This window comes from Carassius gibelio, chromosome B17 (genome assembly GCF_023724105.1).
Source record: "Carassius gibelio isolate Cgi1373 ecotype wild population from Czech Republic chromosome B17, carGib1.2-hapl.c, whole genome shotgun sequence".
Lineage (NCBI taxonomy): Eukaryota > Metazoa > Chordata > Actinopteri > Cypriniformes > Cyprinidae > Carassius > Carassius gibelio.
Genome location: NC_068412.1, coordinates 21,412,179 through 21,432,460, shown reverse-complemented (window position 1 = coordinate 21,432,460; position 20,282 = coordinate 21,412,179). Strand labels below are relative to the sequence as shown.

The 20,282-nt window shown below is 39.1% G+C and overlaps 1 long non-coding RNA gene across 1 annotated transcript in view; it reads left to right on the top strand.

The window, feature by feature from the left end:
* Positions 1-332: 332 nt before the first annotated feature.
* The window catches only part of LOC127975796 (uncharacterized), a 54,372-nt gene continuing 34,422 nt past the window's right edge, over positions 333-20,282 (top strand). The window contains exon 1 of the long non-coding RNA XR_008157624.1: positions 333-605. This is a non-coding gene — a long non-coding RNA (uncharacterized LOC127975796). The remainder of the gene's footprint in view (positions 606-20,282) is intronic.

Here is a 20,282-nt window from a genome sequence, read left to right as displayed (position 1 = left end):
AAGCCAAACATTTTTTGAATATGATAATAACAACAATGACAGTAAAACAACAGTACACTTCAAATTAAATGAAAATAAATATTTCATAGGTATATTATTTTTGCTTTACAGAGGGAAATTATAATACTTATTTGCTAATTTCTACACTTGAAAAAGAGATTTTGAATTTGGACTGCATTTAAACCGCTAGCTGTCATACTGCACATAAGCTTTTATTTTGACGGAAAAGTCAGCAGAGCTTTTATTTTGAAGGAAATCTCCAGCTTCAGTGAAAACATGCTTACAACAACGTACCTCACTACAAATCTAGTGAAACGCTATAATCATCTGCCACGAAAATAAGGCATAACTAGTGACTGTTGTGTTCTAAACTCACAGCACATTAAATAAACAAGTTTACACTGCATTTATTCACTGTGAACGGAGCCGTTCTGAGGCACGGAAAAACCGGATCATGATCATGATCATCCTTCAGTCACTTTGGTGCTTTCAGAGAATGTCTATGGTGTCCAGAGCCGGTGAAAAATTAAATATTTAACGGCTCTGGTGCTTTCGTGCTCTGCACTTTCTTTTCTCTCGAGGCATCGACAACACAGCTGACACAGGTAAATACACGTGCTAGAAGAGTTTTTGTTTTGTTGTTTTGAAAGACCACGCCGAAAATACATACACAATGGCTTTGACAATTAACACAGTCCACATGGGTTACCTTTTTTCATCCTTGTGAAACGAGAAATAGGACAACCCTTGCCCATTATTAGAACAATTTATCATTGCACACCTGCGAGGCATTTTTTTCTTTTTACATTTTTATTGATATTTAGCAATATTGAGCGTGACATTTGTTTTTGTTTTTTAAAGTGGTAATACTATACCATATGCATCAGGTATTTCTTAACACAAGAATAACACAATTACTCAAATTCAATTTATTTTCCATGTAAATTTCACAGTACATACATAACAATAGGCAGATAAAAGTGCCAGCAACCAAACAAAGGTTGCAGCGTTGAAAAGAAAAACGTGGGCGAAAAAGTCCGCCTGAACATTCTGATCCCGCTGATTCTGATTCGGATGCCATCAAGCTGTATCTCTGGTGGTAATCAGTCCTTCACTGACCAATCAGTGTTCATTAGCAGAATGCTAGTATGTTATGGGCAACAACAACTCAACCTGTAAGAAATCGAAAGGACATAAGCACTCGTTCATTCAACTTTTGACCTGTAAGCCATGTTGAACTTGCAAAACCTACAATCAGAGCTGAGATTTCACAATGCCAATAGGGTGAAAGGCACAAATTTAGCCGTCTAGCCCCATAGACTCCCATTTATTTTGCACTCATGGCGATCGCCCCCAGTGGAACTCTGTTGGAACTGCAACCAAAATTCGGTACAATATGACTTTTTTCCGGACTATAAGTCACACTTTTTTTTCATAGTTTGGCTGGTCCTGTGACTTATCAAAATTAATTTGACATGAACCAAGAGAAATGAACCAAGAGAAAACATTACCGTTTACAGTAGCGAAAGGGCGCTCTATGCTGCTCAGTGATCCTGTAGCCTACTACTGAAAATATAGAGTGCCCTCTCGCGGCTGTAGACGGTAATGTTTTCTCTTAGTTCTTGGTTCTAAATAAATGCGACTTATAGTCCAGTGCAACTTATATGTTTTTTTCCTCGTCATGACGTATTTTTGGATTGATGCGTCTTATACTAAGGTGCGACTTATAGTCCGAAAAATACGGTAATAGGGAGTGGGAAGGCTCTCCATAGACGGGCTCTGACTATAGTTTTATATCGTCATGTGAACACGATAATATCGAGACAGCTTTGCTATCGCGATATCATGATATTAATAATATTGTTACATCCCTAATTACCGTAGATCTTTTTTTTTTCTTTTCGTAACTGATTGAACATGGTAGAAGCTCCAGTACAACATAATGAGAGTGACAAAACAAAAAACTCAAAATAAAAGAATAAAATACAAAAAAAACAACAACAAAAAAAACATATAAGTTGGTGAGGAATGGCAATATACAAATTGACAATTGTATGGCAGGTATGTTACAAAAAGCAGTTATGTATGTACAGGTATATTATGTGCAGAATTTAAGTGTACGCTAAGTATGTATGTTAGCTAAAAGCTTAAAGGCTTTTTAATTGCAAAAAAAGTGTGATGGCTTGTGGTAGGTTGTGTACATAATTTTTTTCGGCAAAGTTTTGAAGATGTTAATAATTTACAGGCCTTAGAAATTCACATATCGAATATGATACAGTAGCATTTATAGAGTTAAGGCCTGCGTGACAGAAGCCCTCCCTGCATAAGCTCTATGGACACCATTGTCCTGTAAAACAAAGAGCGGACCCTTTCCCAGCAAAACTCAACCCATCCTACTTTCAGTTCTCTTTTCATTGGTCTAAACAAAAACAAAACAAAAGAAAATAAACAACAAAACCCCTTAATTATGGCCTAGGTGGCTTGCAGGGATATTATTTCACGTAGAACAAGTCTTTTGCTGACAAGCGGTCTGAGTTTTTCTTTCTCTGCGTGATCAAAAAGCCAGGCAACAGATGTCAAGCTTTTGAATTTGCACACGGAACATGACCTCAGGGGTCAGGGCCTATACATCCTGCCCAGGCCCCAAGCTGTGTAAGGCAAGGGCTGAGCGTGAGTCTCCCAGGGCAGGTGGGTCTGGGTACACAACCATCCCGGCGTTCCCTTGCACTGGGTCGTACCATAATGATGCCCTATTTATGCCCCTTGTACATCTCTGTGGCGTGATGCGGGGCTTGACAATGGGCTGTTTCTGGCAGGAAGCTGGGTTGGGGTGTAGGGGTTAACCTGGCCCACTCCATGGGAAAGAAAACATCAATAGAACTGGGTATTAGCAAAACTGAAGCATAGGTTACTCAGGAATTAATGAACTTTCAGGCGGACTCCTTATCCCCGTATTGACAAGATGAGGTTGAAAAGCTGCTCAGGTCTTGAGTGGAGAACCACACAGAGGAGGGGTTGTGAGTGATTGCCTCCAGAGGAAAAAGAGCTCCCTGAAAGGGGAAAAACTGAAGAAAGAGACTGAGAGAGAGTGCTACCATTTCATCCAAAAAACATAGTTTTTTTTCACTTATCCTAACAAATCTAAAATATTATAGATCTGATAAATATATTAATATGGCTTTTTTTGTGATGCCTTGATGCATTTTTTGTTGAAAAGGAAGTTTAGAAATTGGAAGTTTGTCCCTTTCTTATAGCCAGTATGAATATATATATATATATATATATATATATATATATATATATATATATATATACACACACACACTACCATGTAGATGGCATTGAAACTTAAAGGGGGGTGAAATGCTGGTTTTCACTCAATATCCTGTTAATCTTGAGTACCTATAGAGTAGTACTGCATCCTTCATAACTCCAAAAAGTCTTTAGTTTTATTATATTCATAAGAGAAAGATAGTCTGTACCGATTTTTCCCGGAAAAACACGACCGACTGGAGACGTGTGGGCGGAGCTAAAGAATCACGAGCGCCAGTAGGCTTTTGCGTTGAGAGCGTTTGGAAGCTGACATTACCTTGAGGAAAAAAACATCATCCAAAACAAACCATGGCTAACAGTCATATTCAGCCGTTTATTTATGATCCAGAATCAGATCCCGAGGCTGAAACTGAACGAGAGCAGCAGCAGCAACGATTCGCTCCGAGCGGGGCTCGAACCCGGATCTCCGATGGGAGGCGGACTCACTAACAAGGAGGCAGAGATATTCGAAGCAGTTTTAATCACCGCCTGCGGTTCCAGCACACGATCGTGACCATTTTTCGTTGGGATTGCATCATCCTTAAGAAATAAACGATACGCAAATCAGACGTCAAACTGGGCCTTGTTTGTAAAACAAGCATCTTCGAAATGCAGGGAACAAACAAAAACACTTGCACAACTCCGTTGATGCTCTGTAAAAATAAACTCCATCCACTGGTCCCTTAATGCTGTTTTTTCTTTGGTAATCTGTGCAGGGTTGTCTTGGCCTGGCAACCAAAAACACACTCCTTTTGTGATATTTCGCGACGCTCTCGCTCTGATCAGTGATTGTCTGTGCTCAGGCTCTCATTGCTCTGCAATACGGGAGCGCGCGCTCTTCCGGGAGAAGTGCCCTTAAGACCCATATAAGGAAATTCCGCTCCATCTAACGTCACACAGAGCCATACTCGAAAAAAACTTTCCGAAACTTGTGACAAACCGGAAGGAGTATTTTTGGAACAGAAATACTCCTTCAAACGTACCACTTAATTTTTGAAACTTTGTCCATGTTTAGCATGGGAATCCAACTATTTAACAGTGTAAAAAACTCTGTATGCATGAAATAGCATTTCACCCCCCCTTTAAATGCATGGACTGAAATTATTATTTTTTTCTTACTAGAGTCTAAAGATATTAATTTATGGGTGTTTAAGCGTACATGTGTTTCTTTTTGTTGGTTATTTGATCATCTACTGGAATATGTGCATCTGATATAACCTGTGCATCCTTGTCTATGCTTTGAATATGGCAATTGACAACCTTATATCATACATTTAGCATTCCCCTTTTTACAAATGAACTTAAACAGTATACATAAAGTTGCCTTTGCACTGCACTACATACTTGAATTTGTTTTTAATCCATTTTCAATATCATTGTCAAATATTAAGCAGTTTAAAGTGAATAATTACTGCATTCTAGATGGAAGTGACGGCATACTGTGTCACAATGAAGCTTTATAAATAAGATTCATGAGGCAAAAGTTTATATTATTTTCCTCCGAATCACCTTCTGCCAGTCACACATTCATTAGGTCTCATTAATCATTTTTTTAACCAAGAGACCGCACTAGGATTCGAGCATGAACACATTATTGTTTTTACATTCAATGATAAGCAATTTGGCCGTCCGCATCGAAAGTGAAAATGCTACGTGACACAACAAATCCACAGCCAATCAGAAAACTGTGGTTAAGTTTAGTTTTTATGACACTTTTCCAGGCCTCACACTTTTTTTCATATAATATAGGGATCTGTCCCTGATATTAGAGATTTTCTTTTACATTTATCAGTTGTGTATAAATTCGACATTTAATTGTGGTGTGAATATGTGGTGTGAGGGATCTGAATACCTGTCCTGGTGGTACGGCAGCCGCGTGTAGCTCCCGTGGTGTCCTCCTGCCTGGACAGCACGGGCTGATCGGGGCTGTCAGCAGAGTTAGGTGGTTGTCATTCAGCTGCTGCTCCTGCTGGGGAGTTTGGCCCATTTTGCATTAACACCCTGCTGATTTAACGCCTCTGATCGCGCACACCACTCCTGCCTCCACATCGCAGTACTGCCGGCTCTGTCTTCATAATTGAGTAATTTATTCTATTTCAAATGTGTGACAGTTTCTCGGGTGTACACCAAGAGCACAGGACTGAGGTGGATGGACTGAGAGACAGTAGATCGCTGTTTGGGCAAATGAGGGGGGGTGTCAAAATAATTGATTGGTCAGTAATTTATTAATTTATTTTGAATATAAAATGCTTTTATTTTGTATATAAGGACATGAACTAGAATTTGAACTAGGGACACACTGATGTATAAACAAATAATTGGTATTGGTCGATTAAAAACAATTCTACACTATCGGCCAATGATCAGGGCCGATTCTGTGAATCAAAAGGGATTGGAAAAATGTGTCAGACTTCAAACAGTTTGTGAAAAAATTCTCTTTTGTGGAAATTCATTAAGTTAATGCAATAATAATGCATGAAGGCATTGGCAATATCATTTTTAAATGAATGGTGACTCATAGGGTCAAATGGAAATACAGGTCTGATATATGTGTGTGTGTGTGTGTGTGTGTGTGTGTGTGTGTGTGTGTGTGTGTGTATATATATATATATATATATATATATATATATATATATATATATATATATATATATATATATATATATATAATGTATTTGATTTAATGCTCACTGAATGGTAATCTTAAAAAAATAGTAAAATACTAAAATGTGGAATTTAGCAAATCTATTTTCACACTGTATACATTACAATGTTGCTGCTTAAATTTCATTGTAGCATTTTGTAGTCTGTTTTGGTATTTTAATTTTATTTTAAATATCATCCATTTACTGGTTATTAGCCATAACAGTAACTTATCAGTATTGGAAAGAATTTTGAAATTTGTGCATCCATAATCCATAAAAATGTTGAGCCTACACATCATCAATTTCGGTGCTGCTTTTGCAGTCATACTGCAGGAATGAAGACTAAAATTTCTGAGACTGTTAGAATTTTCTGGAGGCTAAGATCTATTGGTTGTCATGTGCATAAAAAAAAAAAGTAATGAAAATTTTTTGTAATTATCAAAATGTGTCAAAATGTGCATCAGGCTTATAGGACAGTACAGTACAGTACAGCACGTGTGGAGGAAGACTTTTGGTTGGCCTGATGGGGACGGGGGTGGGGTGGAGGGGATTGTACATGCCTCAGGGGACATAAGCCTCACACACCACTATCAGTGCAGCAAGGTGAAAGAGATGTCCAGCTAATTATACAAGCAGCGCTGAGGCATTCTGCTTGAGTGGCTTTACCCTGATGAGCTGACAGGGAAAAGCCGAGGATGCCGTTTTAACAAAAGGAGGGAAAAAAGGAAAGTAGAAATGAAGAAAAAGGAGAGATGAATGTCTTTGGTCATGAAGTGTAATCCCACGCTTGCTTTTATCAGCCTTTCTCTGCTGCACCTGAAATGTTGCCCGCTGCTTGTGCGCTAAGCCTTAGCATAGCAAAGAGGAGAAGCCTGCGAAATTTCAGCTTCCATAGTTTTTTTTTTTCCCTTTTGCCTGCCTACCTTTGTTGTGTGACTACGATGCAGAATTATTCAAATCCCTGCATCGTTTTTTTTTTTTTTTGGTGTGGTAGTGGGTGCAAATGAAAGCAGCCTTGGCGCGGATGCCCTGGGGACCAGCGGGGCGTGAGGAGAGCGCTGATTCAGACTACACAGTGCCACCTTGAAGCTGTACTGTTTGTCCTACCCGGGCACTAGGCTCTTCGCTCGGCTCTGGGCAGGAAGCCCTGAAGACTGGGCGGAAAGCAAAAGCTTAGCCCTTTAATATGACCCCGCCACTGTGCTACTCTTTCTGCATATGAAATATGTTCATGTACACATGTCTTACTTTTAGTCCAGTGGCTGAGCAATGTTTAAATGCTTGACAAGTTACGCTAAGATGAGGTATTGACCATGTTTCATTTCACACTCTGTCTAGTTGCCTTAAGCATTGAGTATAGCAATAAAATTACCTTAATTTTGGCTCTGTTTACAAGGAGAAGTTAACAACAGAAACATTTACTTCTGTCATCATTTACTCACCTTTGTTGTTTCATAATCTGTATGACTTTCTTTATTTGGTGGTACACAAAAGAATTGTAACTGTGCTTGTCCATACTATGAAAGTAATTGAAAGGAAAAAATAGGAAAAAAAATAAAAAAGGAATAGCCGCGTCTATCAGTCCATCTATATTTCTGTCACATTGGCTTCAGGTTAAACCAAACTTTTATTTTGACAGATTGCTGTGAAGATCTTTAGGTTTCAGTTTATATGATAGTTTTACTCAAAAGAGATGGGAAAATACTCAGGAAGTGACTCTCTGAGAAATTCTAGAGATTATGTTTATGTTCATGTCCTCATATATTAAGGCGGCGAAGGCTGAAAACTTTGTGAAGGTCACATGCTTACACATACAGTACTGATACAGTATGTGTGTGGTCAACAAAACCACGTATCTGTGCCATTCATTCACATAGAGATATGCAGAACATGCAGGATTCGTATTTAAGTGGTATTTGTGTGACACTAGTCCTCATGGCATTTTGATTTAAGTGTACTGACATATTACTGACACGTACTGGCAAATTATGTGACATTCCGTGTTGTACAGTAAATTCCGTTTTTATGACTGGTTTTCACGATTCCGTTCATGTTTCCCACATCGAGGAAATCATAGGGTTTTAAAATTTGAGCTGCAGTGTGCGTTCTTGTGTGTTCTCATATATGTCCTATACAGTCATATAGTTTTGGAACATTATGAAGGTGAGTAAATGTTTACAGAAGTTATTTTTTTTGAACTAAACTTTTAAGTTACATCTCTGATGATCCCATCATAAGATCTCTGATGATCCCATCACATCTCTGATGATCCCATCATATGATCAGTAAAGAACATTCGATCCGATCACAAGCATTCTGGACGCCATTCACATCTGTATTTAGCACTGTCCACCTGCGATCGGATCACCTGAAATGGTTCTTGATACCAGGTGTAAACTAGGTGTTTGTGGTCTTTGGGAGCTTGATAATCACTTGGGCTTGCTCAGCACGCACTAGCAGTCAGATTGTATCTTGGCCCCTTTGTCTCACCGTATCAGGAAACAGAGCGTGAACGTGCTTGGACAGCCAGGACCAGATGATCAGGTCAAAAGGGCCCCAGATCACCAGATTGGAAGCTTCTGGGCCAATGTGAACCCTTCGTTCTACGAACACCTTGAACTTCTCCAACCCCGCTGTCATGACAATGAATACTACATCCCACCAGCACCATACTACCTCAGCCAGGCTGAAAAACAATAGGGCTGCCCATTGCCGGAGGCTCTTTGGGGGGGGGGGGGGGGGGGATGGCTCGGTATCTCTAAGGTTATCTCCCAGTCTCATCGGACCCTCAGTGTAATTATGCATAATAGCATAATTGCCCTGCCACATGGAGTGCAAATGTAGCGGATGTGAAATTGCCCAATGGAAAGATATACAACTTTATGGTAAAAGTCTGTCTCTGCTAAAAAAAAGTCGCCTTTGACTTTGACTTGAGTATGCCCGGTGCAGTCATTAAAGGCCAATGACGTTTGAGGAGGCAAGCCATGGTGAAGGGTCTTTAAATGCAAGAGAGTTCTCTCTTGTCAGCCCTCTAGCTACTGGCTGGGTTGCATATGACCATGTCAGAGACCTTACTCTGAGGATCTGGCCTGGACAGGGTCCAGTCTTAATGGCTGGGTAAAGGAGCAGCAAATAGCAGGAGTTGACAGTGGAAAGCCTTGGGAGGGGGAACGGAATGGAAGAAAGAGTGTGATAAGTGGCCTGGAGTAGGACGTGCGTAATGGCACAAGACTGTCCTTTTGGCCAGACATAGTACTCTCCAGTAATTAGACAGGAAGCCGATGTCACCCGCCACCTCTTGTGTAGTGGAGACAAAAGAAGGGGTCCACGGTGGCTGCTCTTTTCCCTTGTATCAGCCGAAGAGGACAAAAGCGACGGCTACCTCATTTACATTTGAGGGCACTGAATACTTCATAAGGCTCAGTGTTTCTCCTACAAGCCTTGCTTGCAAGTCAGTTAGTGGCACATATTTTATTACCTGATGACTTTGTTAATTAATTAATTAATTAATTCAATGTTAAGGAATGAACATAACCTTAAAACTAGTCAGCAGATATATTTATTTAATCCAACACACACACACACACACACTCGCATTCTTGCTGAATAAAATTAAACAATTTATTTAAAATAAATAAATAAATAAAAGCACTGACCCCATCATTTTGAATGGTTTCATATGGTAGCAAATTCTAACGTCTTTGATGTTAACTTAAGCTTTCTTATATTTATTATTATTTTTTAAAGTGGCACCCCTTTTTACATGTCCTTGCATCCACACTTGAAAGGCAAACTGCGCTTCTGAAGAAATGCTATGTGGTCTTTAAATGTTCAAGATGGCAGTGCCATTAGTCATAATTCTAGTTCTCCCACCTGTCCAGTTCACCTGATGGCTCTCAACATTCTGAATGTACCAGAGCCACCACACCTCTGGATCGCTAAAGAGCACTTATGGAAAAGAAAAATGACTTCACTTTTAATTTCCAAGTATAGAGGTCAACAGCAATTTCGCCCACTTTTCTGTAGCTGGCGTGTCAGACAGGGTCCCTCCATTGGCCTTGTAGGGCCTTTCCTCGCCCTGCAAGTTACTGGTCCTCACTGTCACTCTTCCTGCATGTCAGGGGCTTATATCCATTCTCCCCTCATGCACTTACTCTCTCCTCCAGGCCTCTCCGAGCCACGACTGCCAGAATTAGGGAGCAATTAATGTCAGAGCTGATGGCAGTGGTTATGTTAAACTGACTTCTGTCTTCAGAATTTAAGCACATTCACTCCATTATTCATTAACTGTAAGGGTTGAAATTACTGTCAGATGAAGAAATCAGTGTCAGGTAGAAATGGTGGGGCTGTCCGGATAGTGACTTAGTCAGGGCTGCATTTCCCAGACTGCCCTTGTTGGGTTCTCGCAGTGGCCGTTAATGGCCCTTGTTACTCTTATGGCAGAAATAGTGGGAATTTGAATAAATAAACTGGAACTATAATACAGTGCATGCTAAAGCATGTTTTTTTAAAACCTTAATTTTTGAAATGGTTAGCTTGCTACAAGAAACATGGAAATAGATATATAATGCAAGTTGGTTGGAATATTTTATACGAAGCGTAGCGCATGACATGCAGGAAACATGTTCACAATTTACTATTTTGTTCCCTCGATTTATAAATTGTGCGCACAATTTTTTTCTCTAGATTTATACATTGTGCACACAATTTACTAATTTGTTTCTTTTGATTTATAAATTGTGTGCACAATTTAGCAAATCGAGGGAATGAATTAGTAAATTGAGGGAATGAAATAGTAATTGTGTGCACATTTTAGTATATCGATGAAACAATTTAGTAAATCCTACGCACAATTTATTTATTTTTTCTTGCATTTCATGTGCGTGGCTCCGTTATTTTAAAATTATAATGCAGTTAACGTCTGAATTCCGTACTAAATTTATGTGCGGTGTCAAAGTTTGAGCTTTAAGATTATTTGAATGTAATGGAATGGACGCTGTGTGGTTCCGGAAAGATTACAAGGCAGGGACGTGCTCTCAAATCTGCATTCATTGTTAGCGTTGTCAGTACCCGGCTCAGAGCTCATTCCGAAACATTCCATTACAAAATGGTTTGGATGTCAGCAGCTCAAAGTCCTATGGGTATAGTTTGGCTGCAGTTGCGTCTACCATACAGACAATTATGTGGCCAAATTTTTACAAGTGTTGGTTTTACAGAAAAATGGAAGAAAGGAAAGGGGAAAATGGATTTAATTATTCACAGATAAAACAAAGCACCAAAACCATTTTGGTTTTCCATTTTATTCTCTCTTATTTCAATACCTCTTTTTTTCCTCCCCTCCCTGCCTTTCTTTTCTGTGGCATGACTGGGGAGAATGTTGGTCTCACACATTTTTGCGGCTGACCAAGGCCAAGCCGGTAACACAGAGAGCGTGAGGCACGAGCCAACAGTTTCAGGCAAATCATAAAAGCAATCCATTAGAAAAAAAAAAATGAAAAAAAAAAAATGAGAAGACTATTGAGTGGAGCGGAGCTGGAAGCCACTCATTAAGGTGAAATGTGCCAAGGTCTGCACTCACAAAGGACTCTAATGCGCCCATCGCCAGATCCTTTTTGTGTGAGCGTGATGTCATTCATTGTGATGCAGAACCCAGAGAGAGCACCACACACAAGTGACAAGCCCTCTATGAGTTTTATATCCTTATAAAAATCTCTCTCCCGCTCTCTCGCTTTGTCTCTTTGCCTGTCTCTTTGTCTCTCTCACTCACACAAATGCTGCACACACTTTCACACACTCGTTTCACTCCTCTTGATGTAATTCTTCCAGATTACTACAGCAGGGGGCAGTCTGGCATCCGCACGGATCCCTGGCACTGGCACTGGCTCATTGGCTTCCTGAGATGCCTGTTAGGGTTCCTGTGTATGTATGTGTGTGTGTGTGTGTGTGTGTTTCTGAGTGAAGGGCAGTAAAAGGCCACTCCAGCCATACTTGTAGAATCCATACTTTCACATACTTCACCTGTGCACCTTTCCAAGAAACCCTGAGAGCAGCATTGGAAATAGGATTAGAGATGTACTTAAAATCCTGCTGTATTGTAAGTGCTGGATAGCAGAGAGACATAACCAATGGTGACCAAATGAAACCGAGTTGGTACTGTAGGTTTTCTCATGACGGGGGTTAATTTCAAAATTTGCATAGCCAATTTAGTGCATTAATTTATAATAAATGGATAAAATAAAATAAAAAAACAACTTTGTTATTTATCTGCACAAAATATACCATCGGAGCAGGTTTAAACTTGAAGTACCGTATTCAAGGTTTTGTGAGTCATTCCAGGACACCTGGTACTATAGTATATACACACATGCATATTATTACAATTTATTGACATATACATTCTTTTTTATTTAGCTATTTATGTTTTTTATGAGTATTATAATATTGTATATTTGCATATAAAGTCTTTTTTTTTGTAATGCAAGGTATCATCAAGGTGGGATGCAATTACTTGGTATAACTAAAAAAGTCTATTATATTCAAATTCACGTCATATATTACATGCATTATCTTAGTATTGAGATGCAGTTCATTGTGATTAATTAATTGGCATATAATTTTTTTAATTGATTAAAAGTGTTTCAAAAAGATGTATTTCAAAAATGACACAGAAACAACCAGGAGTTCAGTTTTCAAAAGCAAAACTTAAATTCTGCGGGTTAGGGTCCAAGTTTTCTAATTCATTCTTTAAATCTCAGTGGATAAGAAAGGGTTATAAGTTAGCAGTCTCATCTTCTGCTGAAACGTCACTTGCTGTAGTAATTTTAAACGGTGGGCGTATCTCGCTTCCTCTCACCTGTAATAACCTCGACTTCAACAAAGCTTTTCTCTTTTATTTTCTTGTACTATGACTCACACTATGAGAAGCAATAGATGATTTTAATATACTAATCAGCCCTAGTTCACCTGTCGTGGGTTATGTTCAGTGCTGACAGCAGTTTAATGCAGGCATCACACACACAAAAACGTGTATCTGGTGGGAGGCAGTAGCGCCGTGTGTTCTTAGTAACTGTGTCAGTGGAGCTCACAGCAGTCAAAGGCCAGATAAAATACTGTAACCTCATCATTACAAACCATATTCTCTTTAAAAGTCCTCCTTTTTTATATCACATCATGAATATTTCATGCTGTGATATCTGGGCCAATTAGGTGTCATATCCTCTGTCTGAGAGTTCTTTATCTCTTTCTATTTTCTTCTCATCTCTGCCTGCTGCTAGCTGTATTTAAGAGGCAAGTGTCTCACTCAGTATGTAAAAACACAAAATGAGCAGAAAATAACAAAATAAAGCTGTTATTTTTGGGCTGTCATTATAGTAGAAAAATATGAACTGGGGAAAAATGGGCTCCTACCTGGAAAATGTACGCTGCTAAAGTGGCGTCGCACCATGGAAGTTGGATATCAGGTCACAAAACACAATTATTAATGTTCCGCAGTTGCATTACGCATACTTCCTTCATCCCAATCCCTTGCTTCTACACTCCTTACCTTTGCACTTATTTTCTTCCTTCCTAATTTCCTTCTGCATGAAATGCATTAGTAATTGTTTGATACCATTTTTCATGTTATATAATACTAGCAAGGCTCTAGATTCAGTGCTAAGTGCTCATTTTATCAAACCAATTGAAAGCTCGAATTTGAGGCAACAAGGTGTTGTTCCTCTGTGAATGATGCTGTGAATGAACATTCTTTGATCATTTTGCAAGTTGCAGGAAAGGTGCTTTTAAAAGTCAATGTTGTGCATTATCTTGTTGTAATTGTCCTGCATTGGAATATGTGAGGTGCCCTGTGAGAAATGTATACTTTTTAAGAATAACACCTGATATATATAGTCTTGATGCGTTTTAAGGAAGTGCAGACAATTTAACCGCTGTGGTGTTGATCAGCTTCCTGTACATGCTGTAACAGTAGCTCATTAAGCTTGTAGCATTGATATGTATTAACAGATCAAAACAAATTATTCAAAGTGTTGCGTCTATGGAAGTTCTTTCCTCTGGTGGGAAATTTAATTCAGGGAGCCGCTTGACATTATTTAGAAGCAATTATTTTAGAAAGCTGCATAAATACCCTTAATTTACTGCTGAAGGAGGTGTTTTTTTATTGTTAACCCCCCCCCACACACACACACACACATCAAATGATCTCTTTTAGATTGTGCAACAACGGCCTTTAAATATTTGTAAGTGTAGAAGGACCGAAACCGACTTATGACAGAAGGTAAAAGGCTCATAGCTTTCAAATATAGTCTTTGTTTACAAACGAATGATTCAAAGTGATTTCTGAAAGAGTCTGTGGTCAGATAAAGCCCTTAAAGACCATATAATACATTTTACGAGTGTAATTTTTTTTTTGTTGGCATTATTGGAATACAGTATACATAGATGAAATATATACAGTATGTTTATAACTTCCCAGTATAGAAATGATCATGCAAATGTACATTTTAAATTACTGTAAGGGGGTTAAATATTTTGCTATTTTTTGCGTTAATTATTTATTTTACAAATGTGCAGATATATAGATAGACAGATACTGTAGATAGATAGATAGATTGATTGATAATTTACTACATACACGCATATGTATTTATATCCGAACAACTGAGCACACACACACACATATCTGTGGCTTTCTGGATGATAACAATCAGTGACAGAGGTGGCAGATCTGGGTACTAGACTCGATGCACGGCTCCACAGCGAACGCCCCGCCGCCCAGGCCAGCTCTGGAAACTGGATCAGGGGAAAGTGTCGCGTTTAATTATGCTCCTTGCTTCAGCTCAGCGTGGAACCATCTGCCACTGCGAAATATGACTTTAATAAAGAGAGAATATTCCAGTGCATAATTTAGTGGTAATGGCTGGACAGTTATGTTACAGTCATACATTAATGCGTGTGAAATGCACGCTGAGTCGGAGGCAGAGAGGTTTGGAAGGGGTTTCGGTGATGTACTGTGACATCTCACAAAAACGGAGATCTCATTGACTACATCCTTTTGTTGGTGATTAGGCTCCTTTGTGGTGCTACTTGATGTACTGTATTTGAATACAAAGGTCAGATTTTATTATTATTATTTTATTTTGCATATCTGTTCTTTGCTCACTATAATTGTCTTTTTAAATGGGAATTTTCAATAAAAAATAATAATTTCTGTTTTGTCAAGCTCCAAAGATCACCAAAAATAACTGTCATTTTATAAATGGAACATTTCAATGAAACATTTAGGTTTGTTAAGCTCCAAAGTTCATCATAAAACCTTAAAAGTATTCTATATTATTTCTGTGATGTATTTCACGTCTCCTGAATCCATTCGGTATTTTTGTGAAAGATGGACTCAACATCTACATTGTTATGCACCTCTACCTCCTTTAGTGGCCTTTGCTATCCCAGGAACACCAAGAGTTCAGAGTTTTGTGACTTCAGGGAGCGGATGGATTGTAGCTTGATAGAAGACTAGTCAGGTATGCAGGAGATAAACCATTTAGGGCCTTAAAAGTAATATAATATTTTGGAATATTTTGATATGGAACATAATAGGTAGCCAGTGCAAAGAATGTAAAATTGGCGTAATATGATTATATTTTCTTGACCTGGTGGGGATTCCAGCTGCTGCATTTTGGGCTACCTGTAGTTTATTTATTGAAGATGCAACCACCTAGCAGTGCATTACAATAGTCCAGTCTAGAAGTCATGAATGCATGAACTAGCTTTTCTGCATCTGAAACAGGATAGCATGTTTCATAACTTACCAATGTTTCTAAGATGGAAGATTGCTGTTTTTGTAACGTAACTTTTTTTAAAGTTGCTGTCTAAAATAACACCCTCATGTTTGACTGTAGAGGTTTTTGTTACACAAAGACATTGTACAGCTTTAGAGGACCTGGAACATAGCAAGAAGTCACGTGGATGACTTTTATGGTGTTTCTTTGTGGAGATGTGGCCACAGTGATCATTGCATAAATATTCTTCAGAAATTCTCCAAACAAACAAAACGTAAGTCTGGCACAGCATGATGCTGAATAAATAATGACCATATTGTCATTATCTGAGTGAACTATTGCCCAAACTATGCTTTAGAAAAGGCATGAGACTAATGTGCGACCTGTTTTTTTTTTTTTAAACAAAAGCCTTAACAATCTGTCTATTGCAGATAGTTCCTGTGTCAGATTTGGTTTATTTAAACCTCATGTGAATAGGACTGATTCCTCAATCAGAACCCCTGCTCTCGATGACTTTATCAATGCTGAAAAAAAAAGAAAAGCCACCCCTGTCTCTGTGCTCCTGTGCCACACCAATGCCTTGACATATTTCACATATCCCTTTTATTGCAAATTATTGAGGTTTTTATTGCTATCCTTAAAAAAAGCACATTTCCCTTTATCTGCAATTTACGGTGAAGCTTTTGGCGCAATTTCCGATACTCGAGTTTTATTTCCTGACATTAGCGTGCTATTTTGTGGGAATGAAGGAATTTTTTTTTGCCTGCTATTCACTTGACTGCAAGGACCTTTCAGCTGATGTCGGGGGCGGAGGGACACGTACACAAAGACCAACAGCTGCAGCCACTCCGCGCTCCCGGTACCCCCTGTCAGATTCGGGGCCTCGGAGCATCGGTAGCCTGGCTCGCTGAAGAGCACGTTTCCAGGCAGTGCAATCATTCAGACGAACAATGCTCCTTATTAGTGCCTCTCCGTCACAGTTTTGTCACCACCGTGGTGATGTAGGATGTCTATTGATAAGGCACAAGCATTGAAAATTGTGTTGTTTGTCAGGATTGCGGTAGAGTTTGTTTTGCTGTGTGTTTTCATTGTGAATTTGCATATAAATGAAACCATATACTAATGTATGCATGCAGACATTATCTAGGTATAAACGCATGCTAGCAAGTACAAATGCACGCACATACATGTGATCAGGAAGTGTCACGAACAGGAAGACAACACATTGTCATTGAAGGTGTAAAAGCATGTGAGAAGCAATGTGTCATGTGATCCCATTTTCAGACTTAACAACGTCTCCTTTTGTTTGGGAACACACTTTAGTTGGTTCACACATCAAGTTTCAAAAGGCAAAAAACCTTCTTGTAAGGTTTTTAGCGACAAAATCAATCTTGTAAGAGATCCCAATTCAAAATGATTTTCACCCCTTCTCAAAAAAATGCTGCCAGTCACACACGAGTGTAACGCTAATAATATTGCAAAATCATACAGTTCACGTATAGTTTGTTTCGCGCATTTCACAAAGCTTCTCGATACATTGTTTCAAAGCAGCTTTAAAGAGTTCCTTAATGCCCACCATGAGCAAGCCAAAGGCAACACATGCAATACGATTATACTAATAACTACAGACTAAAATAAACTTATTGTAAGTGGACTACTCTATTTCACAGTACATTTTATGTATTTTTAGGGAAAATTTTGCTACTTTTGCTCACAGAGAGAGTTCTCAAAGAAAATACACAGACAGAAGAGATTATTTTAATTATTAATTATTTTATTTCAGACTCTATTACTAGTAATCCATCGAATAAAATAACATAATGGCTATGGCATATTTGATATGATATACAGCACATATTGAAAGTGAAATATTTGGTTATTTAAGATATTCTGTCTGACTGTGGTGGGAATTCAGTAGATAAAGCTGAAAAGCAGTTTGAAACCATGTTATAGTATCGTTGATCATTCATTCAACATAGTAAATGGTACATTTGTCAATATTTATGATGACACGCTATTTTCGTATCTTATTTTTTCTTACCCATATTGAGTGAATACAGAAAAAAGGAGTGGATAAACCCTAAAAAATTTGATTTTTTAAAACATTACTATTACTATTATTACTTGCCTATTTTTTTCCCATCACTCAAGAATTGGTGTCATACTAGTTTGTGCCTACAGTGCTTTCAAAATATTAAAGATGATCGAAGATAAGAGACTTTTACCTTGAGGTTTTGCAGTCTTTGTGGGGCGAATGGCAATTAAGTTTATTGTAAAATCAAGACCGAATATGATGCCACGGCTTTTAACACCACCCATCAGATCGCTCACAGATTGATCTGAATCCACCTGATGCTGGTCTTGGTGTAATTATCAATGCAGGTAAATGGCACCTCACCTGATGATAGAAACGGATACAGATATGCCGCCGGCTTTCCTTATGATTCACTTTAAGTCCCTGATCTACTCCATCCTGTCCTGTGGGCATGTTCAAACAGGCGTTCTCAAATCTCAATCCCTGTGGGGTCGGCTCTCTCTCTCCTTGCCCCTCTGCCCCTTAGCCAGCAGCCCCATAGCACCAGGGAAAATATCGCTTTAGCTTAACTGATGAAAGCAGTGCCCCCATCTCATAGCATTAACTTGTTTATCTTTAGCAGAAGCCAAAAAAAAAAAAAAAAAAACTTTCAAGCTCCATTGCTCATTCTGTGGGAGAGAGATAGACGAAGAGACATGCGAAAACAAAAGGCAGCCACTGAAATTTGCATGGTGCTCAATTATACATTAGCGAACATCACTTGGCAATCTGTTCATATCAATTTAATTGGATTTTAATACTGCCTCTGATCTTGTTTTCTAATTAACAGCAGCGGCTGGCAATAAAGCAGAACCATGCACCCAGCAACACCTTTGATCCTGGCCATATGGAGTTCCTTAGAGCTCATTGGAGAAAAAAAAAATCAGTCACCTAAATATGAGCCCATGACAAGCCCAGTGGAAAGCGGGTGGGGGTGGATCAGGGCATGAGCGGGTGCCCGGGAGTGAGGCGGCATGTCGGGCTGAAGGCGAGATAAGTGTGACCCCCAGATGGCCGGATATCACTCCTGCTAACGCTCTCATTGATTAATTTCTCCCCTGATTGGTTGTGATTACTGATAAATAAAACATGATCTCGGAATCGGATGCAAGTCAGCTCCTGAGCTTTAGGGAAATGTTGATTGCTTTTTCAAATCTGTTTATTTCCACCCTTGTTGCCCTTAACTTTGTATTTGACGTGGGACTTTGAGAGTGTTTTCATCTCTCGCTTTCATGCTGGAAGAGCAGGAATTTAAACCCTCAAAGACGGCGCGGATAGCGATGGAAAAGTTCAATGATTTGACCATCGGTTCTGGGGGAAATCAAACATTTTGGCCACTGGAGGAATGTCTGCTGCATTGTAAACATGGCCGGCTAATGCTTGATGTTTGATTATGTGCAACAACATGTGCAAGAGTTTTCCGATCATTTCTGTTGTAACATAATTAATGGTATGAAGAGATGGATTTTTTTATTTGATTTATTTATTTTTTTGGTATGTTTGTGTCGTTATTTATTATTTGGTTACTTATTTATGTTTGCTTTTCTAATCACGACGAGGCTCGGCAGCCCTGAAAACTTTTAAATAATGCATGAGCGATATAAATTAAAAACATTTTAAGTCTCTAAAACCGTTTTCCTGCTAAAATATAATTTACACTGCCAGATAGAGTCTTATTCTGTCTTCATTATAAGCCACACAGCAGATCTGAGGATCCCGCAGTCTAATGATACAATGCTTCATATTAACATGCTATCAGAATTCATTTACCGCATTGCATCCAAAACATTTTGACAGGCCTCATCTAGATATTCTGTCGTATTCCAAGCAGCGCCACCTAACGATCCTCAAGCGCGGCCAATATTCCCTGATGAAGAGAGACAGGGGGAAACAGTTAGGCCCCACCTCACCATTTAGATTCCTAATTGTTATTAATGCTCTTGATCAAAACACACTGATCCAGCAGTGTGTGTGTGATGGGGAAGAAAAGGATGCCAATGCTACAGTCTCGTTTTTTTTCCTTTTCCCTTCCACCCTCCTCTCTGAAGCAGACAATTGAGGGGAAAATGACAGAAGAAGAAGAAGAGGAAGGAGGTGGAGAGAGAAATCTGCTGTGCGTCAGACAGTCCATGGAGGAATTAGAGAGCATGGCTGATTCACCGTCCCCTAGAAGCGGGGGTGTTAATTTGGAAATCTAGGACTGGTATGTGGAGAATGCTAATTTGTAATTAGGAAGATTAACTAAATCTGGGGAATAGAGAAGATTATTGACTTATATAATAAAATCAACAATGCTGCCCTGGTTAAATAATCATGGCCTAAAATCGCACGTTTCAAATTCGCTGGGCAGGTTACGCAGTGTGCCATCATGGGAGCTTTGATCCACACTATCCAAAAATAACAGCGTGAGATAACCGGGGATAATATCTTCATCAGACCAGGCCTGCTAATATCGCTAAGTAGATAGCTTGTGATTGG